A 6941-nucleotide genomic window follows, 5' to 3' on the forward strand; every position below is an offset into this window, starting at 1 on the left:
GGCAGTCCTCCCACCTAATGTCAGAGACATACGCATGGAGCTCCAACGCCTCACGGACAGACACGTACCTCCTCACGCTACCCTCCTTTACACTGTAAAATATACACACACACAGATAAATACTTTACACTTACATAGAAAGGTTAGAGGTTTACTGAGATACTAACTGGAAAATGGTTAGCTGTGGGGAGAGAGAGAGAGAGAGAGAGAGAGAGAGAGAGAGAGAGAATTATAGATACAGTTTATACGGTAAAAAGAAATAGCATCTAAAATATATTTAAACATACCATAAATGTTGGTTTTCTTGGAATGTTGTGAGTGCTATTGTATCACTGGAGGTTGGTGGCACCTTAATTGAGAAGAACGGGCTCGTGGTAATGACTGGGGCAGAATCAGTGGAATGGTATCAAATACATCAAACTCATGGTTTCCAGGTGTTTAATGCCATTCCATTTGCTCCGTTCCGGACATTATGAGGAGCCGTTCTCCCCTCAGCTCCCTCCACTGTATTATATGATACAATATCAAGCACTTGTTGCCTTTACAACTTCTCTAAGTTCTATTATCAAATGATTTCAGCCAGTGAATGGTTGTGGATTGACTGCGTTGGTTGAATCGAATGTTGGCATATTGGCAGTTCATTTGAAAAATGTATGGAATCATTCCTCTAAAACTGTCTGGCTCGTTAGCTAACAAAGATACAGTGCAGATAAATTGTTCAAATTCATCATTTTATAATTACTATGAGGCAACAGTTACACTGTCTGTCCGTCTGTCCGTTCGTCCGTCCGTCTGTCCGTCTGTCCGTCTGTCCGTCTCTCCGTCTGTCCGTCTGTCCGTCTGTCCGTCTGTCCGTCTGTCCGTCTGTCTGTCTGTCTGTCTGTCTGTCTGTCTGTCTGTCTGTCTGTCTGTCTGTCTGTCCCTATATGGAACATTTACATTGCTTTCAGAAAGTATTCACACCACCTTGACTTTTTCCACATTTTGTTGTGTTACAACCTAAATTGAAAATTGATCAAGTTTGTCACTGGCCTACAGACAATACACCATAATGTCAAAGTGGAATTATGTTTTGTTTATTTTTATGTTTACTAATTAATGAAAAATGAAAAGCTGAAATGTCTTGGATCAGTAAGTATTCAACTCCTTTGTTATGGCAAGTCTAAATAAGTTCAGGAGTAACAAGTCATGCATTACAAGTCACCTAATAATTTGCATGGACTCACTCGGTGTGTAATAATAGTGTTTTATATGATTTTTGAATAACTACCTCATCTCTGTACCCAACACATATAATTATCTGCCTCGCAAAGGGCACATATTGGTAGATGGGTAAAAAAAAGCAGACATTGAATATACTTTTGAGCATGGTGAAGTCATTAATTACACTTTGGAAGGTGTAGCAATACACACAGTCACAACAAAGATACAGGCATCCTTCCTAACTCAGTTGTCGAAGAGGAAGAAAACCTCTCAGGGATTTTAACATGAGGCCAATGGTGACTTTAAAACAGTTACAGAGTTTAATGGCTGTGATAGGAGAAAACGATGGACATTGTAGTTACTCCACAATACTAACCTAATTGACAGAGTGAAAAAAAGAAAGCCTGAAAACGGAATACAAATATTCCAAAGCCTGCATCCTGTTTGCAACAAGGCACTAAAGGAATACGTGTCCTGAATACAAAGCGTTTTGTTTGGGGCAAATCCAATACAACACATTACTGAGTACCTGTCATGTTCTGACCTTAGTTCCTTTGTTTTGTCTTAGTTTTAGTATGGTCAGGGCGTGAGTTGGGGTGGGCAGTCTATGTTCCTTTTTCTATGATTTGGGATTTCTGTGCTTGGCCTGGTATGGTTCTCAATCAGAGGCAGCTGTCAATCATTGTCCCTGATTGAGAACCATACTTAGGTAGCCTGTTTTCACCCTTGAGTTGTGCTCAATTATTTTCTGTTCTGTGTTTTGCTGCACCGTTCAGGACTGTTTGTTTTTGTCGTTTTATTGTTTTTTGTTCAAGTGTTCAGTATTCGTATTAAATACAATATGGACACCTACCACGCTGCGCATTGGTCTGACACTTCTTGTCTAACAATGATCAAGAACCAATTTGACAGAGCTTGAAGAATTTTTATAATGGACAAATGATATAAATCCAGGTGTGGAAAGCTTACCCAGAAAGACTCACAGCTGTAATCACTGCCAAAGGTGCTTCTACAAAGTATTGATTTAGTGGTGTGAATACTTATGTAAATGAGAGACATTTTCAATTAATTTGCAAACATTTCTAAAAACATGTTTTCACTTTGTCATTATGGGGTATTATGTGCAGATGCGTGAGAAAAAAACATATATGTAATTGATTTTAAATTCAGACGGTAACTCAACAAAATGTGGAATAAGTCAAGGGGTATGAATACTTTCTGAAGGCCCTCTCCATCCATAGTGACCGTCCAGTTAGTGTCAGTTATTGTCAGGACACCTGTCTCTGTTTCTGCCACAGCAGAATCCACAATGGAGCTGAGTAATATTATTAATAAGGACAGGAGTAGTTGGACAAGTTGACTACATGATCATTTCCATGAAGGTGAATGAATAATACATGACAGTTTACAGGAACATTTTGGTTTCAACTGTGCCATGTTGCTGTTCCCGAAACTGCCTGAACTTTTCAACACGGGGGGTAACAAACAGTGATTATTTTAAGGTGGACCAGCTCATCTGGCGGCCAAGTGTTTGTCACGTGTTTGTTTGTTTGTGTGTGTGTGTGTGTGTGTGTGTGTGTGTGTGTGTGTGTGTGTGTGTGTGTGTTTTTGTAGTCCGATACGTCAGAGCCAGATCTTAACATGTAAAATATATTTTTTAAAGATATGTTTAACATACACTCATCTGTGCAATATACAGTTGAAGTCGGAAGTTTACATACACCTTAGCCAAATACATTTAAACTCCGTTTTTCACAATTCCTGACATTTAGTCTGAGTAAAAATTCCCTGTTTTAGGTCAGTTAGGATCATCACTTTATTTTAAGAATGTTAAATGTCAGAATAATATTAAAGAGAATTATTTATTTCAGCTTTTATTTCTTTCATCACATTCCCAATGGGTCAGAAGTTTACATACACTCAATTAGTATTTGGTAGCATTGCCTTTAAATTGTTTAACTTGGGTCAAATGTTTCGGGTAGCCTTCCACAAGCTTCCCACAATAAGTTTGGTGAATTTTGGCCCATTCCTCCTGACATAGCTGGTGTATCTGAGTCAGGTTTATAGGCCTCCTTGCTTGCACACACTTTTTCAGTTCAGCCCACAAATTTTCTATAGGATTGAGGTCAGGGCTTTGTGATGGCCACTGTAATACATTGACTTTGTTGTCCTTAAGCCATTTTGCCACAACTTTGGAAGTATGCTTGGGGTCATTTGGGGTCATTTGAATGACCCATTTGCGACCAAGCTTTAACTTCCTGACTGATGTCTTGAGATGTTGCTTCAATATATCCACACAATTTTCCTACCTCATGATGCCATCTATTTTGTGAAGTGCACCAGTCCCTCCTGCAGAAAAGCACCCCCACAACATGATGCTGCCACCTCCGTGCTTCACAGTTGGGATGGTGTTCTTCGGCTTGCAAGCCTCCCCCTTTTTCCTCCAAACAAAACAATGGTCATTATGGCCAACAGTTCTATTTTTGTTTCATCAGGCCAGAGGACATTTCTCTAAAAAGTACGATCTTTGTCCCCATGTGCTGTTGCAAACCATGGTCTGCTTTTTTATGGCGGTTTTGGAGCAGTGGCCTCTTACTTGCTGAGCGGCCTTTCAAGTTATGTTGATATAGGACTCGTTTTACTGTGGATATAGATACTTTGTACCGGTTTCCTCCAGCATCTTCACAAGTTCCTTTGGTGTTGCTCTGGGATTGATTTGCACGTTTCGCACCAAAGTACGTTCATCTCTAGGAGACAGAATGCGTCTCCTTCCTGAGCAGTATGACCGCTGCGTGGTCCCATGGTGTTTATACTTGCTTACTATTGTTTGAACAGATGAGCGTGGTACCTTCAGGTGTTTGGAAATTGCTCCCAAGGATGAACCAGACTTGTGGAGATCTACAATATTATTATTTTTAAGTCTTGGCTGATTTCTTTTGATTTTCCCATGATGTCAAGCGAAGAGGCACTGAGTTTGAAGGTAGGCCTTGAAATACATCCACAGGTACACCTCCAATTGGCTCAAATGATGTCAATTAGCCTACCAGAAGTCTAAATCCATTACGTAATTTTCTGGAATTTTCCAAGCTGTTTAAAGGCACTGTCAACATAGTGTATGTAGACTTCAGACCCACTGGAATTGTGATACAGTGAATTACAAGTGAAACAATCTGTCTGTAAACAATTGTTGGAAAAATTACTTATGTCATGCACAAAGTAGATGTCCTGACCGACTTGCCAAAACTATAGTTTGTTAACAAGAAATTTGTGGAGTGGTTAAAAAACGAGTTTTAATGACTCCAACCTAAGTGTCTGTAAACTTCTGACTCAACTGTTTAACATGCGGCAGGTAGACTAGTGGTTAGAGCGTTGGGCTAGAAAACAGAAGGTTACAAGATTGAATCCCCGAGCTGACAAGGTAAAACTCTGTCATTCTGCCTCTGAACAAGGCAGTTAACGCACTGTTCTAAGGCCATCATTGAAAATAAGAATTTGTTCTTAACTGACTTAAAATTAATATAAAAAAATAAAATAGCACAATTAATGGGCTTGTAAATTACGATAGAACACATATATAGGCAATGTGAACATGATAGAGAGAGGGATAGGCTTGAGTCTTTTATTCAGCTATCACCAATTTATTATCTTTCCATATATATATATATATAAAACCATTCTGGGCAAATGGCCTGTGGCACAAAAGGAAACATAGTTTACATCACTGCTACTTTAGCCATGTGTCATATTAAGTAAAAACACAGCTAATGAAATGTACCATTAAGGTAAGACTTTACTTGACACCCAGCGTCATAGCACGTTATGACACTGTCATAACCATGACATATGTTATAACAGCTGATATAACTTGTCATAACCTGTTATAATATGGTCATAACGCTTCATGACAGTGTCATAAAATGTTATTTAAAATATTATGACAAAACATGACTGTAAAGAATTCATTACAACAACAACTAAGGATTTAAGAAATAAACTTTCAACAATAGGAAACTTCTTGGCAGGGAAAAAACTAATTTGAATACATCTGGGCACTTTTGACACTCTTATGCAGGTGTCATAACCAGCCATAAAATAAGGAAATACATGTCACAACAGGTGTAAATATATGGGTCATGACAGTGTTATAACCATATTATGACAGGTTATGACAAGTTACGTCAGCTTTTCTGACATATTATGACATGGTTATGACCGTGTCATAATGTGTTATGACACTGGGTGTCAAGTAAAGTGTTACCGAAGTTAATATATTTTGGAAGGATTGTACAGAATCATACAGCAGGGTAGAGTGCCAACACAATCAAATAGCATAGACATTAGCGCCACGGGGTTCGGAGGTGTGCGGGAGGGAGCTGGCAAGGGAGTGGCCTCAGCATCTGGCTTGGAGCATTTGTGGTGGTCGCATCAGTTGCATTGTAGAGTTTCCGCCCCATATACCTGCTGTTAGTTGGAATAATTTTAGCAGGATGATTGGTGGGCAGTATTCTAAAGCATGGGGGGAGGTGATGGTACGAGACTATTCCCCACATACCCAGGGTACATCCCCAACAGGGAGGAGGTGGTACATGATTCTTCTGTAAACACATTTCCAAAAATATTAGTAACATTCTCACAGTTAAAATACAACTGTCCACTACTTTAAATTGACATTAATTAAAGTGAATACCTCACTCTTAGTCTGAGCCAGCCACCACTTTTTGGACAGCAGGGGTCTTAGGCTCAGCCACTGGCTGGCTGCCAGTTTGGCTCTGAGGGATGCCCTTGGTGTGGTTAACCACTGATAAATGAATGGTTACATGAAACATCACAATTATCATTTGGTCACTCAATGTGTCACATGTTACTTAACAGGGCCCATCACATAGAAATAGAATCCATGGATTCTATGGCCCATCACATGTTTCCTATCTTTTAATATTATGTTTTTTTGTGTACTGCACCACTGAAACTGGCTCTGAACTTGTTCTTAACTGACTTAACTAGTTAACGATAGGTTAAATAAATAAATAGATAATACATTATGATGATTTGTCCAATGCCAGAATCATGGCACAGAGAAACAAAACACTGATTGTGTGTATATTGTACTGCAGAAAAGGAAAGGGTACATTGTCTGCCTGTTTGTATGTCCTCTCCTTTCTTCTCCAGTCATCATCGCAATCACATTGTAACAACACTATTCTTTATTTAGTACTGGATGAGTGTAGAGGGTACACATAAGCCTTTGGTTTCTGTATGCACACACACACACACACACACACACACACACACACACACACACACACACACACACACACACACACACACACACACACACACACACACACACACACACACACACACACACACACACACACACACACACACACACACACACACACACACACACACACACTATATTAACCACACACACACACACACCATAGCGACTACATAAATTCTGTAGCTCGCCCACACACTCAGGACTCTTCACCACTTGAGGATGGAGTGGGAGAGTAGGGGCTGAAATAGCTCCTGCAGTAGTCCTGTACACACGCGCACGTGCACCAACCACAGGTCAAGCTTTTTAGGATTCAAACCCTTGCAACCAACCATGATGGAAAACCTGTACAGGTATGTATGGTCCTATGGTATGGTGCTGCACGTGGGAGCCCATACCCTCTGTATTGTCTTTGATGAATATTTGATTTAAAAAATAGATACAATTTATTATGGAT

This window comes from Oncorhynchus masou, chromosome 21, assembly GCF_036934945.1.
Source record: "Oncorhynchus masou masou isolate Uvic2021 chromosome 21, UVic_Omas_1.1, whole genome shotgun sequence".
Taxonomy (NCBI): domain Eukaryota; kingdom Metazoa; phylum Chordata; class Actinopteri; order Salmoniformes; family Salmonidae; genus Oncorhynchus; species Oncorhynchus masou.